The sequence below is a fragment of the Schistocerca serialis genome, chromosome 1, assembly GCF_023864345.2.
Source record: "Schistocerca serialis cubense isolate TAMUIC-IGC-003099 chromosome 1, iqSchSeri2.2, whole genome shotgun sequence".
Lineage (NCBI taxonomy): Eukaryota > Metazoa > Arthropoda > Insecta > Orthoptera > Acrididae > Schistocerca > Schistocerca serialis.
In genome coordinates this window covers 812,687,689-812,709,557 of record NC_064638.1, presented here as the reverse complement: position 1 = coordinate 812,709,557, position 21,869 = coordinate 812,687,689, and the positions used below count along the sequence as shown (strand labels likewise).

The window sequence follows — 21,869 nt, the reverse complement described above, 5'->3', positions numbered from 1 at the left end:
TACTGGTAATAATCCTCAAATAATTTTAGAAAATTTAAATGTGGGACCAGGCATTTGTTATGTTAGAAATCGTTTTTTAGCAGTGTAACAGTGAGCATAAATTGCTATGTATTCATAGTGTACTATATACTTAACACACCACGAACATATGTAAGGCTACTACTAAATTGGCACTTAGTGCAGGAACTACCAATCCTGCATGATCTATTTTATGGGCATAATTTTTAGGCAGGCAGGATGAAACTTAAAAAATAGGCAGCATCTTGTCACCGGAAGAAACCATGATCTAGTTAGTAATTTCATAGACAAATATCATCAAAAAGATTTATTTTTTTGTAGCTTTCATTAAGCCCACCAGACAACACTTCTGACTGCTAACAATCTCTAAATTTTAGTTCCAAAGACTGCCTATTCTGTATCTACATCCGTACTTCACACGATACTGATAAGTGCACTGTACCACACATCAAATTTTCTTATTGCTCCATTCACATATTTAGCACAGGAGAAATGATTTCTTAAGCAATCCTCTCTGTAGGCTGACTGCCCTTTATCATTATCTCACCAAGTAACTGAAGTCTCACCCATTGTGTTTACAATTAAGCCTACATGTTAATTCCACTTTGATAAACTAACCCAAATACCTGGATGTAACCATCTGCAGGGATTGTTATACCCAGGTACTTTTAATAGATACCAGACCCAATTGTGAGGATAAAGCTATTCTGAATTTTGTGAAGTGCACATGAAAGGGATTCTGCTATGTTCTGGAGCCTTCTTCAATTTTAACAATTTGATCTGTCTCTGAACACCAATGTAAGTAACATATAAATTACATTTTTTGCAACAGAGAGAGATTTGAACTGGGCAGTACAGCTTTATGTTCATTTGAACAACCAGTCATACAATTAAAAATATCTGGAATGACTATATTGTTTACAAGAAAGATTCAATTTAAAAATATTTTCAATGTGTCACTTTCGCATATTGTTTTGCAGCTTCTTTAGTCCTAGTTGTGATATTAACACTCCATACAATTTTCATTTTCTTGTAAGTCAGTATCAGGTACTATTCATCAATCTCCAAGATTTTTGTTTCGAGTTACTGCAACACTGCATCGACTACCACAATAGTAGTGTTGTGACAACTTCCTGACGACCACCTCATTTCTGGAGCTACAGCGATCCAATGTTACAACCACTCTTCAGAAGAAAAGTAACAAAATGTTCATTAGTGTATATTCACACTTCTTCACGTGTTCCATGCCAAGTGGGCTAATTTCGAAAAAGTGTGAAAATATTTTAACATTGGTAAAGTTTTACTTTTACCGTTTAATAGTTGCAGAGATACAGTCATTTGCTTGACCCAATAGCATACCTTTCAACAGTGTACCGATGAGTTATCAGCAACTTTGTGATAGTATCTCAAACAATATTTTCATAAATTAAAGAAAACTAGGCCAAAGTGAAATTTAGCTTATCAAATCTCCAGATCTAATTGTGAGATAAACCTGACATTGATTGCAATAAATTACCAACCCAAGGTCTCAGAATATATAATTTCATTTGTCTCTTGCTTTCCAATGGTTTACAAGCAGTGGTCAAGTTGACAATTTTTGTAAAAATCCCAAAAATGGAAATTTTCAGCACATCATTTTTGGAAAAGTATTTCCTGCAAACACAGTTAAACTATTTTCATTAGACTACATTCTGAGCAATCTAAAAAAGCTAGATTTGGTCTTTCAATACGAGCATATAAGGCGCTAAAAAAAAACCAATGAAACAGCGAAGGTGGTGTGAAGCTATGTCCCTTCACTGACAAACTAAATCTGACATTTTATTATGTTTTTCAATTGTTTAGTAGTATTTAGGTAGAATCAGAAGTCCCAATGAAGAGACGTGAGATTCCAACCGAAAAACAAATATAAAGTGTAAAAGAGTTGTGATTTTTAAACATATCTTAAGCACTCAGCACTATAAAATTCTTTTTCTAAAAATGAAAGGGTGTAAAGAATCCAGCAATAAGCACAGTGCTCTTTTCTGTGTATCTAATAATTTAAGCTTATCAACTGAGATTTCCAGTATGGCAGTTTAAAGTCAGCAATTTGAAGAATGCTCACACCACTGTGAAAAGTACCGAGCTATGGACCAGATGTTATAGCAATTGCTAGCCGATTCATACAAGATGACCCATTATTGTGTATAAGCAATGAATCCATGCCAGTCCGGACACTCAGGGCACGAAACAAATGCCAGTGGATTAATTTATTTAGTAAGTAGGAACAAAAATTTACAATTTTCATGTCGTCATTACGCCGTTTTTCTTTAAGCCACTACATTTGATCTAATAACAGGTAAGATTATTATCCTAATGGATTTTGCCAAAAATTACTCATTTACCATTCAGGAAGCAATGCAAGTTTTTCACTGTGAAAATAGTTGAGCAAAAATTCACCCATTCATTTATCTTCTATTTTTCCAAAATAAGGAAGTGGAATCAGTTCTTTAACCTGTCCATGACTGTCTGCAACAATACAATTACTTTTCATACTGACAAATTATGTTAAAAAAAAATTTTGCTCAGATTTCCCCCACATCCATTATTTCCACTGATGGCTCCGAGACCTAGATAAAACTACCTCAATTTGTGCTGTCATAAAAGACTTTAGAATGACAACAGAAAGGATTTTCTATGCTGCAATTCATGTAAAGACACCTTGCAATGAGATAGAAGATACAACAAATTATTAGCGTCAAGAGCAAGCTTGCAATGGCCAGTTGATGGACAGATTATTACACCTATTGATGTGTCACTTCTACACAGAGCATTAATGTAATTAAATTTGCATTCACCAGCAAAAAAGGTGAACAAAATAGATCTTCATGAGGACTCTTGTACAAGCTTGAGAAAAATAATTTTTTTCCAACTGATGAAACAACACTTCAAGTCAGCAGAGTTTGAAATAACAAGTCATCTTTTCTGGCAAATATTAGTTACACTGAAGGAGGTATATTAACATCAGATCTACAGCCAGGACAACTGAACACTGCACGTATCTATTTATGAAAGATTTATTTATTTCTTTTCTTTCTTTGTTATGGTTTTAGGGCGCAAAACTGCTACGGTCATTAGCGCCCGGTCTGTGACTTAGGAAAAGGTAAAAAAACCAAACTGGAAACCAGCAGCAATGGGAGCGAAACTCAAAAAAGTGAGAAACTAAAAACAGAAGGAAAGCATAAAAAACCACTATAGAAGGGGGGTTGTTTGTCCCCAAAAAGAGCTTCAAATGACTGACATCATCTCACTGACACTAATAAATTCGAGAATGCAATCAGCTGAGCGCGTAGCATCTGTTAGAAGGGAAGATATATCAGGTGACAACTGTAGACGGGCATGTAACGGAGTAAAATAGGGGCACTCAAGTAAAAGGTTTCTCACCGTCCACAGTTGAGAGCAGTGGGGACAAAGCGGGAAAGGATCGCCACTTTAAAGATGTCGATGGCTAAAAAGACAGTGCCCTATCCAGAGTCTAGTTAAAATTACCTCCTCCCGACAACGAGTTCGGGAGGAAGAGGTCCTAGCACAGGGAAGGGCTTTCACGTCCTGCACTTTATTATTGGGAAGTGTAGACCAATGTGCTTGCCATAAAAGAGTAGAAGAGTAACACAACGACATAAAACACTGTAAATGGGGAAAGGGAACCATGCGAACAGCAGAGAAGAGGAGAAACTGCAGCCTTGGCTGCTACATCGGCCGCCTCGTTTCCACGGATACCAACATGTCCTGGGATCCAGAGGAACGCCACAGACGTCCCCCAAGTGGAGCAAGTGGAGGCAGTCCTGAATCCGGTGGACCAGAGGGTGGACAGGGTAGAGAGCTTGGAGAGTGAGGAAAGAGCTGAGCGAATCTGAGCATATAATATACTCTATCCATTGATGGCGATGTATTGGACAGCCTGGAGAACAGCGTAAAGCTCAGCAGTAAAAACCGAACACTGGTCGGGAAGCCGAAATAGATTTGGGGTGTCGTCAACAATATAGGCATTCCCAACACCAAATGATGTTTTTGAGCCATCAGTGTAAATGTGGCATCCTTCATTTGTGCGCATAGAGCAGCAAATGCCCGGCGATTAACAAGAGAAGGGGTACCATCCTTGGGAAACTGACAAAGGTCACAGAGCAGGCAGGTGCGGGGCCGGAGCCAAGGTGGTGCTGTACCCCAAGTTGTCAAGAACGTTTTAGGAAAGTGGAAGAAAAGAGAACATAACAGTTGACGGAAGCAGACTCCCAGTGGTAGTAGAGAGGAAGGGCAGCCTGCTTACCCTAAATCCAAGGAGACGTCGAAAAAAATGTCAAGGGCCGGATTAGCAGGCATGGAAGACAGATGGCTAGCATAATGTCTCAGAAGGACAGCAGAGGTTCAGCAGTCTCAGCATAAAGTCTTTCCACGGGGCTGGAGTAAAAAGCTCCAGTCGCTAAATGTAATCCACAGTGGTGGACAGAGTCGAGACACCGAAGAATAGACAGCCGAGCAGAGGAGTAAACTATGCTTCCTTAGTCCAATTTTGAGGGAACTTAGGCACGATAGAGGAGGAGAAGGACCACTCACTCCACTCCCCAGGAGGTACCATTTAGGACACGGAGGGTGTTGAGGGATCGCAGACAGCGAGCCGAAAGATAGGAAACGTGGGAGGACCAGCACAGTTTTTTGTGAAACGTAAGACCCAAGAATTTAGCGACATCCGCGAACAGAAGGTTAACAGGGACTAGATGTAAGGAAGGCAGAAGACACCAAAAATTGACAAAAACCGTCTTACTGAGAGAAAAGCGGAAGCCGGTTTCGATGCTCCAAGAGTGGAGGCGATCAAGACATCCTTGAAGACGTCATTCAAGACGGCTGGTCTGATGAGAGCTGTAGTACATCACAAAATCATCCACAAAGAGGGAGCCCGAGACATCGGGAAGGAGACAATCCATAATTGGATTTATGGCTATGGCAAACAGTACAACACTTAGCACAGAGCCCCGTGGTGCCCCGTTTTCTTGGGAGAAAGTACGAGAGAAAGTAGTGTTCACCCGCACTTTAAATATGCGCTCTGCCATAAATTCACGAAGAAAAAGAGGCAGCCGACCTTGAAAGCCCCGAGAGAACAGTGTGCGGAGGATGCCTGTCCTCCAACAGGTATCGTATGCTCTCTCCAGATCAAAAAATATTGCTACTGTTTGGCGTTACCAGATAAAATTGTTCATGATATAAGTGGAGAGAGCAACAAGATGGTCAACGACAGAACGATGCTTTCAGAATCCACATTGGGCAGGTGTTAAAGGACTTCGGGACTCCAGCCACCAGGCTTAACGGCAATTCACCATACGCTCCAAAACCTTACATACACTACTCGTGAGAGAAATGGGGTGACAGCTAGAGGGGAGACATTTGTCCTTGCTAGGTTTCGGAACAGGAATGACGATAGCTTCTCACCATCGTCTAGGAAAAGCACTGTCGGTCCAAATTCGATTATAAAGGCAAAGGAGGTAGGGCAAAGCGGAGGTGGGAGGCATAGAAAGTTCCGCAGCTGTAAGAATAACTTCTGAAATATGAGTGACCTCATCGTCAACGCTAGGAAAGTGATGGTCATCGAATGAGAAACAAGTGTCCAATCAGCTTGGGCAAACTCCCAGCATCTCGGTCGCATATATGGCTGCAATGTAAGGACACAAATGTGTATCAGCAAGAGCGAACCATTCAAAGCACCGAGCTAGTGGATCAGTACCGACCGAAAGTCCAAATGAGAGAAATTTGTAGTGGAGGCAGACAAAAATGTAGGGTCCCCAGTGTTGGGGCAAACAAGATCCACTTGGTGGAAGACGTCTATCAATAGTGAACCGCACGGACAAGGACGTGGAGATCCCCAAAGCCCCAACTAGCAAATAGGGGGGCAGAAGCTGACCAAGAAGATGGAGATCAGCTCTTGCCATTGGTGTGGACGATGGAATGTATGCATTACAAATAGAGAAGGAGTATCCAGAAAGGGAAAGACGGATAGTGACAGCTTGGAAGGAACTGTTTATGGGAATTGGGTGATAATGGACAGTATCATGAAGAAAAAGCATGAGCCCTCCATGTGCCGGAGTGCCACCAACAGAGGGGAGATCAAATTGGACTGACTGAAAATGAGGGAAAACAAAGCGATCGTGGGGACGCAGCTTTGTTTCCTGAAGACAGAAGATGACCAGCGAGTAGGATCGTAAGAGGACGACAATTCATCCCAATTGGCTCAAATGCCGCAGATATTCCAATGGATAATGGACACAGGGTGGACAGAAAAGGGAAGAATGTGACCAAGGGAGCCCTCAACTCAATGGCTGCTCGGAGACGGTGGCCGAAAGCGTGGAATAGCTTTCAGCCAAAGGCAGAAGATCCTTATCCATAGGTTGTTCGGGAGCAGCTCCTGCCACCAGCAATCAGCCGCCAGCAGTGCGTCTCGGCGACACAGAAGACGGCCAAGGGCGGTTACTGCCAGGTGGTGCTGTAGATGAGACATGCCGTGGCGGAGAAATAGAGGAACTGGGTCTCTTATTAGCCTACCTGGAAACAGGACGTTGAGATGAGGGAGGAATCGATGGTTGTGAAGTCAGGGTATGTAAAAAATCTTCACGAGTAGGCTCTTTTTTGGAAATCCGGGTGTCTGATTTTGGGGCTCATAATTTAGCAGACCCCGATGAAGAGTGAGCCATGGAGGGGATGGAGGTGGACAAGCACCCTCATGGGCATCCTTGCCACACGTAACGCATTTGGCCGGATTGGAACATGACTGGCTGGTATGATTGAACCGCTGACACCGATAGCAACACGTAGGGTTTGGGATGTAAGGGCGAACGGAAATTATGTCATAGCCCACTTTTATGTTCGATGGAAGTTGAAGTCGGTCAAATGTCAAGAAGACAGTACGGGTAGGAACAAAGTCTTTGTCAACCCTTTTCATGACTCGATGAATAGCCGTTACACCCTGGTCAGAGAGGTAGTTTTGAATTTCCTCGTTGGACAATCCGTCGAGGGAGTGTGCATAAACCACCCCATGTCATGAATTTAAAGTGCGGTGCGCTTCCACCCAGACAGGGAAGGTGTGTAGCAGTGAAGCACACAGCAATTTTTGTGCCTGGAGGGCACTGACTGTTTCTAACCACAAGGTGCCATTTTGTAATCGGGAACAAGACTTTACAGGACCTGCTATTGTGTTAACACCTTTCTGAATAATGAAAGGGTTGACTGTGGAGAAGTCTTTACCTTCGCCAGACCAAGAAACAACAAGGAACTGTGGCACTGATGGAAGAATTGTCTGTGGCTGAGACTCTTAACTTTCGCTTGTGAACAGACATAGTAGATGATGATTAAACCATTGCGGAAGTATCCCCCCACGATTACCGGCATCTCCAATGGCGCACTCCTTCCTTGTGGGGACCCTCTCTGAGGGCATTCCCGCCTTAGGTGATTGTTCACACCTCAGAACACACCTCCCGAGAATCGGACGGAGGGACCAATCAGCACTTTCGGAAGGTAACAGCTCGGATAATCACCCCTCCCTGGGCCTGGCCGTTACCAGGGAATACATGTGTGTTCTACCTGTCTACCCGAGGCGGGGAATTACGCGTTACCTCGTTACCGGCTACGCGTGGGAATGCGTGGGTCGGCCTTCAGACACGCACAGGGAGGAAGGAAAAAAAAAGAGAGATAGGGAGGAACAAAGAAAAGGAAAGGAAATAAGAGAGGTCTCACACGCCGCAGCGGAGAAGAGGGTAAAGAGAAGAGGTAAGGAAAATAGAAGGACAAAGGAAGGACAGAGACTTTCCAGCAGAGAAAGCAAAGAGGAGAGACTGTGACAGTTTCAAGCGTCCATCTCCAGACGTAGGCACTAAACATACTCCAAGAGGGGGAGAAAGGGAAGGGAAGAGGCGGAGGTGGTGGTGGTAGTGGTGGTAGTGGTGGTGGGGGAAGGATGTGGAAAAGGAATATATGCAGCCCAGAAAGGAAAGAGGGCCACACTAGCTCGGGGTCCCGTGCTCACTACACACATATCCGCAAAAAAGTTGTGGACCCCCTGGGGGTTATGAAAGAGAGGTGGATTGGAAACCTACTTAAGACTTCCGGCAGGCAGGAATATGCTTTAATAAGCTTCATCAGGGTGTACACGTAGACAAGGGAAAAAATCCCAGTATTTCCCAGTTAAAAATACACTTTTTGTGTTAAGTGACAGTATACTTTACCTCAGAACTGTAAAACTTATCAATCCTTTGAATGGTAAGGTTTTATACATAGAGATTCCCAGCATTTAGAAAACAAAACCCAGCAAAGAATGGGTTTTTGCAAGCTCTTTTGATGGCAATTAAAATCATACCAAAATGATTATCAGTTGCGTAAGGCACCACATCATCTCATCATCTATGAAAGGAGAACTGTTACGAAGAAGAGACTAAATGCTGTAAACGAGCGGTTATACCATTTCTATCGAGAATTGATTTTAAATTTTGTTGTACGAACAGTAATCAGTAAGACTTCATAATAACGGATTCCAGTACAAGATGAAATTCTCGTTAGCATGCACGCACCCGGTTGCGAGTTAACAGATTTAAATACGCATTTTGCCCGCTCAGTTACGGGAACGAGCGAGCTCAGGCCGTTCTTCGTGACGTACGCGCCGCGGCCTGTCTTTCTCATGGGCCTCGATCAGTGCATAATACATGTTATGTACTCAACCACAAGCAGCATCATTGTTAAGTAGCACGACCATACAAAGACGAAAGGTTAATGGGTTAAAGTAATGTAAGTACACTATATCTTCACAAAAAGCTGAACTTTCACATATAATACTGGGCATTAACAATGTTTTGCTGCTTTTTCTCGAAGGGCGTGGTTAGGCAGGAACCTAAGAATGCTTCGGAAACTAAACTGCTGTATTTGATGTATTTCATATATATACTTTCCTATTATGCAAACATGCAGTCCAAATGCCGATGCGAATCAAAGGTCTTTCCAAAACGCGTTGTTTTTGCTGGATTTAGTTTCCTAAGTGCTCAGAAGTATAAAACCCCTAAACTTTCCATAAGCCGTTTTCCAATAACACTATTTAGTTTTTATTTCGTGATCATAGCTGCAGCGATTTAGGAGAACCATTACAAAGTGAAGTTTATACTTAGCTGTAGTCGGTGTCATGTTTTCTCAACGAGTGATGCATCAACTTTTACATTGTTTTTATTCGAAATTCTGCATATACTGTACAACATTTAAACACCTACTGACGTAAGGCTGCGAGCACTCATAACAAGGTCTAGGGATCTTTGAGAGCATTCTGCCTGACTGGGACTGGAGTGGCAATGAAGGATGGGACAGAATAGGAGTCACCATGGCGTCAGCTGGTCAATGCAAAGCGATCCAGTGACTGGATGAAGTGGGAAGAGACATCGCTGCGAGCTGAGGAGGCGAGGTGAGATGACCAAGACAGCAATCGATCACACGAAAGACGAGCCATCGCTTTCAGCAGCTAACATCGTTACATGCCTGTTCAAAATCCCAATACCGTGAAACGCCGTAATAATACAGCCACTGTTACCGTGATTAAATACAAATAAAACAATTGCCGTTTATACATTCAATGGCTAAAAATATAACTTGGTATATGTAAAGAGAGGAAAAAAAAAAACATCTAGACAGTATTACAGGAAAATACTAGCTGGCAAATAAGTGGTAAAGAAAACATTACGCAAGTTGGTCAATAATTAAAGAAGAAAAGTCTGGAGCAAGAGTCTTGAAATACGAGTTTATTGAGCCGAGTAGCATGTTCTTCAGATGATCATAGACTACCGTGTGGCTAGCACGTAAAGTAACTGGGAGGCCAAGTCGTTCGTAACCGGCAGACTTCATAACTTAGTAATCGTGGATGGCAGACGAGAGCAAGCAACCAATAGCAGTCGATAGCGAGAGAGAGAGAGAGAGAGAGAGAGAGAGAGAGAGAGAGAGAGAGAGAGGAGAGGGAATAAGCTAGAACGAAAAGGTGGCGAACCCTTCAGAACTTTGGTCGATGAGCGAGGTGGCCTTAATATCTTTCGTCTTTATAATTGAGGTGCTGTGCTGTACATGTAAAATTAGCTAGAAACTTGCAACAGGTTACTGGAGTAAGACTGGTTGATACGTCTTGTCATTCATATTTTCTTAAAGGGTCAACAAACGCAGCGCTACTAATAATATAGTAATTAACGCAGATTGTTGCTTGGCAGAGACAGTGTTGTCAAATGTGCCTCGCTCGATTTTCAAATCACACAGTCTGTCAGTAGTCAGTGTGCTCGGCTCACCTGTTGAATTCAGTTCTGCGCACGTTCGGGGCAAAATTTTATAAACTGACAAGGTAGGTAACACTCATTGTGTCATATTTCATTATGCATAATAACGAGGCGCAGCCTTATTTACATCCATCGTTCTTCTTTCTCCAATAAAGGTTGCCCACCAACAACCACTGTGAGAGCGCCATGTCGATTGGTTTTCAAGATAGCTGGCTTTCAGATCCAGCATTCAAGGACTGGTTGGTGAAAGTACCTACAGACCTTTATAGTGCTAAATGTGGATTATGTCCAGGGACCCTCATTAACATCCGTACTATGGGAAGATCGGTTCTTACAAGTGACATGACAAAATCCAAGAAGCACGTCACGAAAGCAGTTTCCAGCAAGTTTGTATGTCTACACCCAACTGGTGGCGACCACTTCAACCCAGCAGACAGATTCTACTTCCACTACCACATCTGCGGATTAAGCTGGGTCAACAACAGTGGCATTGGCCGCTGGAATTGTTGCGCTTCCGCAGAAGGACGACACTGCAATGTCGAAACCCATGGATAAACTGAGAGGAATTGATCGGATGGCAATAAAGGACAAAGTAACAAAGGCGGAAATACTGTGGTGTTTGGAGTGCATCGTTTCACACAAGTCACTGCGTGGTTCTGCGAACGACGTGTTGCTTTTCCCCGCAATGTTCCCCGACAGTGAAGTGGCCAAGAGCATGCGTTTACAAAAGGACAAAATCGATTATATTGTGCAATATGGATTAGCTCCCTTCTTTGAGTCTGAAATTAAATCTGACCTCGTAAACGCATCAAGGATTGTTGTTTGTTTTGACGAATCCTTGAACAAGGTGTACAAAAGAATCCAGATGGACATTTTAGTGCGTTATTGGGACATTAAAAATAAATCTAGTGTGCACCCGTTACTACGCATCAGCTTTTCTAGGCAGTTCGACAGCAGCTAAGCTACTCGAGTCCTTCAAGAAAAAAATTCCCAGCAAAGCAATAAAAAAACTTTTACAAGTATCGATGGACGGCCCTAACGTCAACTTCGCGTTCTTAAGGGAACTTAAAAAATTTTTGAAAGAAATTGAAGGAGTAGACAACGTTTTACTGGAAATTGGAACGTGTGGGCTTCACGTTGTTCACAGCGCCTTCAAGTCCGCAATTCAAGAAACACAGTGGATGATAATTCAGTTTTTACGTGCCTTGTACAATCTTTTTAAGGATGTCCCTGCCAGAAGAGCTCTGCATATTTCGACAACGGAATCGGAACTGTTTCCCTTAAAGTTTTGCACGATCCGATGGCTGGAGAATGTGGACGTTGCTGAGCGAGCTCTAGTAATTCTTCTGCTTCTGCGAATATTTGTTGAAAAACTGGAAGAAAAAAACAAACGAAAATGTGCTAGCTACAGAGTAGTGGAGGATAACTTCAAGGACAAGCTACTTGGTCCGAAAATTGCCTTTTTCAAGACTCTTGCTGGAGACTTGACACCTTTCCTAAAGGATTTCCAATCCGATTGGCCGCTAGCACCGTTCCTCCACTCTGCTTTGACAGAGATAATGGAGACAACGATGACACGATTTGTCCAGTGGACGAAGATCTCGCCGTCAGTTAATTTGGACAAAGAATCCAATCTTTTGGGTGTGAACCACGTCAAGATTGGGTTCACTGTCAAGAATGAATTCAGAAAGTGCAGGTCTCTCACAGCCCTTGAAATCGCTAAGTTCCGGAGTGAATGCAGAAGAAGAATGATCAAGCTTGTGTCAAAGTTGATGGAGAAATCTCCTTTACACTTCAGGTTGACAAAAGCTGTAAGCTGCTTTGATCCCACAATAGCGTGCAGGGAGGCTGGTCCCAAACGATTTCATTCCTTTCTACAGATTTTGGTGGAGAGCAATTGGATGAACAGTGTATGTGCCAATAAACAGGGTGTATATGTGGACAAGAAAAAAAACATTCCCGGATTTCCCGGTTAAAAATACACGTTCTCCCGGGTGACAGTATATTTTTCCTTATCAATCCTCTGAATGGTTATGGTTTTATACATAGGTGTACAATTTCCCGGCACTTTAAAAAACGAAACTCAGGGAAAAAGATATGCTTTGGAAATATCTTTGATGTGCAGCAACATGTACGCTGCGTATTTTCGTATTACGAAAATTCCACCAAACACCGCATGTTATTTTCCGAATCATTGAAATTGAGATTGCGATGCGCTTTTGTAAGCCGTTCTAGCTCATGTCACGTGATCCCGCCAGCCGATGACAGCGGATATTCAGACCGTAGGACACGTGATGTAGTCAGCCAGCAGCAACATCATTGTTAAGTAGCACGAACACACAAACAGGGAAAGTAAATAGTTTAAATTAATATACATAGTGTTGCTACAAGAAAAGCAAAGCTTTCACATATAATACTGGCCTCAAGCTGCAAGAGAAGCTAATCTTTCTCATATACTGTTGATCTTTTTTGCGCGTGTTGCACTTTAAGACATATCGCACAGATGTTCCGGTAAAATTTTCAATTACGACATAAATATCTGATCTTCAGGGTTTGAAATTCTTCTAAATGGCTCGTCATCAAAGAGTTGATTTTTAAATGAGAGTCAAACGCTCTGTGGTTTAATAAATTCATGGTACATTCTTGCACATAGTTCAACTTTGGTAGAAGGATATTTACTTTGAAAGTAACGCTTTTCAAACCACTATTCGCAATATTTTGGCTCTGAGCACTATGAGACTCAACATCTTAGATCATAAGTCCCCTAGAACTGAGAACTACTTAAACCTAACTAACCTAAGGACATCACACAAACCCATGCCCGAGGCAGGATTCGAACCTGCGACCGTAGCAGTGCCGCGGTTCCGGACTGCAGTGCCAGAACCGCACGGCCACCGCAGCCGGCCGCAATATTTTCCCGTGACCTGTTAGAAATAGGTTCGTTTCAGCAGGTGCCAGAGAGCGCAGATAACAGGAGACACCACACTTTGGTAGCTATCATGATGTAGGAAGCCCGTATGTACGTACGTGTAAAATACAGAGGATACTGCAAGAGCATCGGAACTTTGTGAACCATATTAAAATGTGCACACTTAAAGTGCATACCTAAAGGGCACATTCGTATGTCCAGATTCCCAATGAAGTAGACCTCGATCTGATATTAAGCTTTTCAGTGTGGTTTTCGGGATGTAAATTTTCTTGGAGTACCAGTACTGAATTATATCATGTTTGCTTCTTTATTATGGCATAAAGGTGGAAAGGTGGAAATAAAATAAAATCTGAAACTAATGACATATTTCAGCCTTCCGTAATTATGTGAATGTGTTTTAATTCAATTGATAGCTCCCGGCCACAGATATCCGTTTTCTTTTCATTTGACGTGAGAGTAAGCGAAGGGGAAACAGCAAAATCACTAAATGTAAACACGGGTCACGTGGGGACTACCCACTATTACTCAGACTGCTCTGCGCATCAGCCCCGGATCTACGACATTTGCGTAGCGGGTCAATACTAAAAAAAATCGAATTTTCAAAATATGTTCATCTTGTAGCGCACATCTTTCTGAAAAGTCTGAAATATAAAATATATGTATTCGAGGAAAAGTAAGACATATTATTTGGTCTTCAGTATGCCAAAGTGCAGTGCCACGCCTGTTCATAAAGCATTTTTCTACAACACGTCCAAACTATATTCAGGACAGTGCAAATTTAAATGTCCTGTGGTGCCTCTCCTGCTCCCAGTCGGCCAGTTTGACAGCCTGCTCCTCTTAAAAAAAATCTCGCAATTAATAGCGGATGGGATTACTTGTAACCGAGAGAACAACAACTCTTCAGAAAATCTGAACTCTTTATTGCCTATTAGTTAATAACTTGCTGTTTTGTGCAATAAAAAATTAAATATAGGATATATAAAACCAATACTGACAAGAGATAAGCAAGAAATTACACATTTCTTCAAACCTTTGTGCCTAGCATTTTTTTCTCTCTAATCTTGCTACAGCTTCACATGGCGTGCCTTCCTTTCTGCGAAAGAATCTATTACCTCATCAAAGTTCATCAAACAATTTGCTACATGAAAAATCAAAATGTCGTTATCTAATACTGAAAAAGCTGTTAATACAAATAATACCTAAGACTGGTGTGGTTTCTCGATCTGATTATGTCTATTTTGTCACTGTCTGCTAGATAAAACAAAATAGGCCGTTCTACTATGGCAGCAATTTTGTAACACACCAAATAAACGAGACTGTTTTGGCACAAATGGCCATTTTTATAACAACAGAATATAGTTCACATAGTACCAATATCAAATGCCTATTAGGCCTACCACAAGCAAAAAGGTTTATGTTAGGAAATAGTTTCACATTTCATTCATACGCACCAGCTTCTCAAGCATGAGATCGGAAAGTGGTACCGGTATTACGAAATTTTTATATAAATTTTGAATCGTCTTATTCTTCCATAATTTGTGTGATGTCCCCGTTTGTTCTCCTTTCTCGTTCTAACAAACAATCCTGTCATCACCTATTCTGTAGCTATTGGTGCCATTGTCAAAATTTGTTCGCCGATCAACTTCAACTTCACTAACCCCGCCAGAATCACAGGTTTATTTATCCCACGATTATTTTCCGATTAGGCGTTATTACGTGTTCCAACAATGTTTTCCGCGTTACTTCCAGAATAGAACTTATCGGCTGCTAGCCGGGGACTGTACTACTGGTCCTTACTAGTGTAGCGATCTGGCCAAAAACTTTCTGTCAAAATTTCATTTTTTTGGATACACCGAGAAGATAATACGTAATCTTTCTCATCTGTAATTCCTGTCAGTCGTTTATCTCCATTCTGGTAGACTGAATCTATGGATTTCGCTAGTAATTATAACAATGCTGATCATTCGCAAACCCAATCAACCACATAATCAGACAGTGATTGGCATTCATCCGTTCGGCTTTACTCCCTCAGCTCATATAGCCCCGTCCCCTTTTGTCTGCGAAAGTTTATTTCTAGATACGACGAGGATTCTTCTGACAGGGATATCACGTACTCAATGCGTGCATTCAAAAGTCAACTTATGATTCATTCAGAAATCAATTTAAAATGGGTTCAAAAATGTTCAAAAACCAACAGGGAAGCGTTTCAAAATCATATGAATAATCGATAGGCAAACGTGTGCTGGATGCTAGGCGCTTTGTGAAACAAGTTTTTTTCCTCAAGAATATGAATGTGGCGCCCCCTTTTCCCGGTAGCATCTAGCTTGCTGCGACGGCTTGCATAGCCAACAGCCACATTCCTGTAGCCAGAAGCGGGAGAATCTGCTACTGAGACGTGATTCAACTGCGCATGCGCGCGAGCCCGCTCTTAACTCTAAAACGAATCCAATGTAAACAGTTGTGACTTCATGCTCATTGGAGACAATTTGTTGTTATGAAGCACTGCATAGTCTCCCTAAAGCCTTTGACACATTTTCAATTGGCAGACGCTTGCATGAGCACTGTGTGTCGTCGTTGTATATGGTTCATTTCCTATGCAATTTAAGTTATTTTTGTTTTTTTCTCTCGTTTATGTTTTATTGTTGAAGTATTATTCTGCAGTAGCGGGATACAGTAATATCCTTTGTTAGAGATTCGGTTCTTACCAGTCAAAATTACAAAAATTTAACTGTAAACTAAAACAAAAATTCCCGGAATTCTAAGAATATCCCGGGTTTTTCCCGGTTTTCTCCCGGATGAAAAAATTCCCGGGTTTTTCCTGGATCTCCCGGTTGTCCCGGGTCGTATACACCCTGTTGTTTCACTGTTGCCAGAGAGCACCAGAAAACAGTCATTACCACGTGACACAGGAAGGCCTTATGTTCATACGTATATACCATTCATCTTCTTACATTATGTCATAAAAGAAACAGGACATCACAGGATACTCCAACAGCATCAGAATTTAGTAAACCGTACTAAATTCGTAATTCGGCTTAAAGTGCGCATTCATATGTCAAGATTCGTAATGAAGTGTGCCCATACCCGATATTAAGCTTTTCAGTGGAGTCATTCCATGTCAAATCAACACACTTTAAATAAAAATTTTACCTCACCTTCTTAGATTTTGCTGAAAGTTGGTATACTTATAGTGAGTGGGTGCTGAAACTAAGAAAAATACCAAATTTCAATTTTTTACCTCAAACCATTCATGAAATACGGTCATGTAAACTTTTCAAAAACTGGCCAAAAATGTGTGAACGGACTTTTTTTAAATTGCCCTAGCAGCTGCCCTAATTGAGCTAGAGAACTGGGAAAGGTGTCATTTTGCATAATTTTTCATGCTCTTTCCAGTGATAGACAAAAAACGTAGCTCCTAATTTATAACCTTTTTCAAAATGGTAATTATTATTATTCTGATTTAATTTTTTTACAAGAAGCACATAATTGAAAATTTTCAAAATATTTCCAAACTACTTCATACTGTTGTAAGTCACATGGCAAAATATAAATGTGGGATGATGATGATGGGTTCATTGTTAAAAAAAATTATTCTGGACTCTTGTTTTTCACTAATGGCCCTAGTTTGACCAAACTGACCTTGTAAGGTAGTACACCAGTAGAGGACCGTATACATAGGGCTTGATGTCTGTACAATAATTCAGAGACTGTAGCCATTGTTGAGATGATGTAGTCTGCATTGTTATCTTCTAAGGCTTTGTGTGCCTACAGCATTATTGTGCTCTGTGGTTTTAGTGCAAATCAATTGTTACCTCTGTGTTGACCAGTCTGTATCTATTATATTTAATAGTTCATTTTCGAGTAAATCTATACACTGAAGGGCAGTTTATAAGTGGTTTTTGTATAAATATGGAACCAAGTAAAAAGTGCAGTGCTGTAAGAGTGCAGTGTTGTAATCCACTGAAGAAGTCAAATCATTTTATTAGAGGCAGAAAAAAAAACTGAGAAATGTCACAACATGGATGTCCAAATTATTTCCTTAAATACCAAGTGGTGCCAAGACTTGTGATAAATGTAGGAGAGATGTAACCAAATTGAAAAATACACCAGAGCTCATCAGTGATGAAAGTGTTGAAGAATCTTCTGGATCAGAGATAATCATCCGAGACCAAGACCCTGAGTTCACTCCAACTTCAGTAGCTGTTAAAACATTTAACACAACACTTCAAGAACTAGGTGAGTCCCCAATTGACAAGAGAAAACTAACATCTAGGCATTACGGCCAATCAAAAGTGAAGAAAATCTCATCAATGACACGTGAACTTTTTGTTGCTCCTGAAACTTCTTCGTCAGATACTGATACTAATGAATCCGTTCTTGAAAATCTTAAAAGAAACTTTAAAAATTCTATAAGTAGAGCAAAAACACTAATGATTCTTACAAGTTTACCTGAAAAGTGGAGTGTCAGGAAAATAATGAGGGAATTTAATGCTCCTAATTACATTGTTGGGCAGTCCAAAAAAATTCTGAAAGAGAAAGGATTCATGGAAGGTCCAAACCCAAAACCAGTTTACCAACAGAAACTGTCAAAACTGTACATTCATTTTATGAAAGTGATGAAGTTAGCAGGGCAATGCCAGGTATTAAAGATTGTGTGACAATTACAGAAACAAGAGGAAATAAAACAAAAATATCAAAAAGATTTATTCTGCGTAACCTTAAAGAAGCTTACAAGCATTTTAAAGACAAGTTTCCTAACATAAAAATAGGTTTCTCTAAATTTGCTGAGTTGAGACCAAAACATTGTGTATTAGCTGGCCGGAGTGGCACACACACACTATCTGCGTGTGCACAACTCACCAAAACATAAAATTAATGATAGAAAATGCCAAACTAAATACAGCAACAAACAGCAGCTTAAACAATTATAAGCAGTGCATTGCAAAAATGCTTTGCAACCCATCATCAGTTGATTGCAACATGGGAAACTGGGAATACTGCCCAGGAGAAACTGTCATACGTAAAATTTTAAAAGACTTTTCATGAAAACTTAATTGAACAAGTTCAGTTCCGACAGTGGATGTCAGTTGACCGATGTAATCCGTAAATTGTTCAGAAAACTTCTGAAGAATTCATAGATTTATTTTGTAGTCAGATGTCGACTTTGATTCGGCATGACTTCATTGCCAAGCAACAACGAACATTCCTAATTCCACAAGAGAAAACCTTATGGAATCTGAATTTCTTGTCATATGTGATTTTTCAGAAAATTATAGTATAGTTCTACAGGATGAAGCTCAGAGTTTCCACTGGACGAGACAACAGATTACCATTCATCCTTTTGTTATATATTACAAACAGGAAGACAAAATTGAGCATATGAGCTTTGTCATTGTTTCTGATTGCCTGGAGCACAATACAACTGCAGTTTACACCTTCCAAAAGAAGCTAATTTCATATCTAACAAACTTCAAAAGATACCACTCAGTATAAAAATAAGAAAAACTTCCTGAACCTTTGCCTTCACGAGGAAGACTTCAACATAAAAGCTGAATGGCACTTTTCAGCCACAGCACATGGGAAAGGGCCTTGTGATGGAGTAGGGGGTTCAGTAAAGACTGGCAGCTCGTGCAAGTTTGCAAAGTCCATACCAAAATCAGATCCAAACCGCACGACGTCTATTTGAGTGGGCAGTAGATAATATCACAAATGGTGATTTTGCATATTCCACTCAAGAAGACTACACTGCTTCAGAAATATTCTTAAAAAGCCGACTTGAAGAGGCATTGTCAATCAAAGGAACACAGCAATTTCACGCTTTCATTCCCAACACTACATCAAAATTAATAGTCAAATACTTCTCAGGTGATATGCAGAGTTGGGAGAGGGAAGTAACATCACCAGACAAACTGAAGTTACAAGATGTATCAGGGTATGTCACCACATTATATGGCAGAAACTGGTGGTTTGGGTACATTTTAGAAAAAAACAAAGAACTTGATGAAGTGAAAATAACTTTTCTTCATCCATGTGGACCAGCTAAGTCATTCTCTTATCCTGCACATGTAGATGCCCTGTGGGTGTCAGTTGTGGATGTTCTCACAAAAGTGAATCCATTTACTCCGACAGGGAGAACATACATTCTTAATGAAAGTAATGTAAACCAAACCCAGTCAGCTTTATTAAAATGTAATATGTGAAGTTCCAAGACAATTTATTGGGAAACTGCTTTCAACTCAAAACTTAATTTTTGTCTCAGGTTAGTGTTATGTATATTTTATAGAAAGTTGTTTCAAAATTATTGTTAGTACCTATTGCATTAAATTTAGCTATGTACCGATACCTGTTACTCAAAAACAAGCATTACGTATTTAATTTGTTTAATAGTTCCATTTCAAATATCATGGACCAGAACTATTATGTAAATACTTGTACTTATTCATACTTTATTTCAGTTTGTAGTTAAATGCTCACTTTCTTGTTTTTGTTATATCGGTTAATATACTGTTAGTGAAGTTGTATGGAATTAAAATAAGCAATCAACTTAATTATAAAATATGCTGATCTGTTTTGGTTTAAAAAGGTGATGTTTCGATATTTATAATACTTTTTTTACTTACCTTTCAGCATATTCTAAAGAAATTCCTGTTTGTTACAGGTCAATTTGGTCAAACTAGGGCCGTTAGTGAAAAACACGAGTCCGGAATAATTTTTTTTAACAATGAACCCATCATCATCCCAGATTTATATTTTGCCATGTGATTTATTAATTACCATTTTGAAAAGGGTTATTAATTAGAAGCTAAGTTTTGCTGTATATCCCTGGAAAGAGCATGCCAAAAGACACCTTTCCCAGTTATCTAGCTCAATTAGGGCAGCTCCTAGGACAATTTAAAAAAGTCCATTCACACATTTTTGGCTGGTTTTTGAAAAGTTTACATAGCCATATTTCAGGAATTGTTTGAGATAAAAAAATTGAAATTTGGTATTTTTCTTAGTCTCAGTGCCCACTATAAGTACACCAACGTTCAGCAAAATCTAAGAGGGTGAGGTAAAATAGGTGTGTTGATTTGACATGGAATGATGACTCATTGCGGTTTTTGGGGCAAATTTTCTTGGAGTACCAATACAGTATTGTCTAGTGTTTGGCTCTTTTATATGTACCAGAAGATGAAAACATGCACATTAAATTCAGTGAACAGTTGAAACTAGCCTACATTGTGAAATTAAAAAATTCATTTCAAATAAATTGACTACTTCTGTTGAAAATATTAATAACAGCCAAATTTCTTTCGAAAATCAACAAAATGACTTCACTGTTCTGCAAGACCATTAATGCATGACTGCCAAAAACGTGAACGAGATCAGAAAACTGAAACTAACAACAATTTTAGCCTTCCGTGATTATGTGAATGTATTTTAATTCACTTGACAGCTCCCGGCCACAGAAATTCATTTAGTTTTCATTTGACGTGAGAGAAAACAACAAAATCACTACATGTAAACACAGGTCACATGGAGACTACCCCCTTCACCACTATAACTGAAGACTGGTCTGCACATGCATGAATCCAGCAGCTAGGGGGTGCCAGAAAAACTTCTCCTGGTAGCATCTGACTGTTTGTTGCTACTGCTGATTCAGCTACACAGCCAGAAACAGGAGAAAGTACTGCTCATAAGTGTCTCAGCTGTACAAGCGCACACGCATGAACCTGCTGCCAACTGCTCATTTCCTTTGTAACTTAAGTATTATTTTTTACTTTTTTCCTGTCATTTATGTTTCATTGCTGTGGTATACTCACAGTAGTTGGATATAGCAAAATTCTCTGTTACAGTATCAGTTCCTAGCTGTCAAAACCACAAATTTCAACTGTAAACTAAAATGAAAAATTTCTAGAATTCTCAAAAAAATTCCGATATTTTTCCCGGATGTGTCTGTGCATATATGCACCCACATAGCCCAGCAAACTTGTTTTATTGGCCATCATGGAGTGACAAGTGTGGTGTTCCAGATCTGTCTTTATTGCAGTTATTATAGCTCAGTCGGTGACAATCTGCCCAGCAAATGAGACTTCTAAACTAAGTAGCTTAGAGTGGACATAAACTTCAGACCTAAAAGAGACAACATCTACTTCTGGCCTCTTATGTTTGCATTACAAAAGCAAATCAAGCATTAGGTGGTTTGGAACATGGCCTTACTAATGACAATGGTTGAAAAAGAGTATGCAGAATATAATTTTTTGTAAAAGTGGGATAAAATATAAATTTTTGTCATTTTTACTAAAGTTGTCAACTTTGCCATCAGCTTGTAAACTAGTGGAAAGTAGTAAGAGAATTAAATTTTATATTCTAAGACCTTTTGTTGGCAAGTTGTAACATACAAAGTTTCAGTTTATTACACACTTACTTGGCCAGAGTTATAAAAAGCTACACCTCACATTTTTCCAAGCTGCTATTTTTTGGCCAATTTTGCTTAAAGCTACCTACATGAAAAACATTAAAATTTTTGTTAATTATTTCATTAAGAGTCAAAAAAGTTGTACAATAGGGCCTAGCCTTTTTCTTTCTTTCAAGAAAATACTCATACAGATATTATGTCTCAAAGTTGC

General features: G+C 40.1%; 1 protein-coding gene across 1 annotated transcript in view; it reads right to left on the bottom strand.

Moving 5' to 3' along the window:
* Positions 1-21,869, bottom strand: part of LOC126484228 (kinesin-like protein KIF11-A) — a 222,204-nt gene that overhangs the window by 181,456 nt on the left and 18,879 nt on the right. The gene's annotated exons all lie outside the window — the stretch shown is intronic.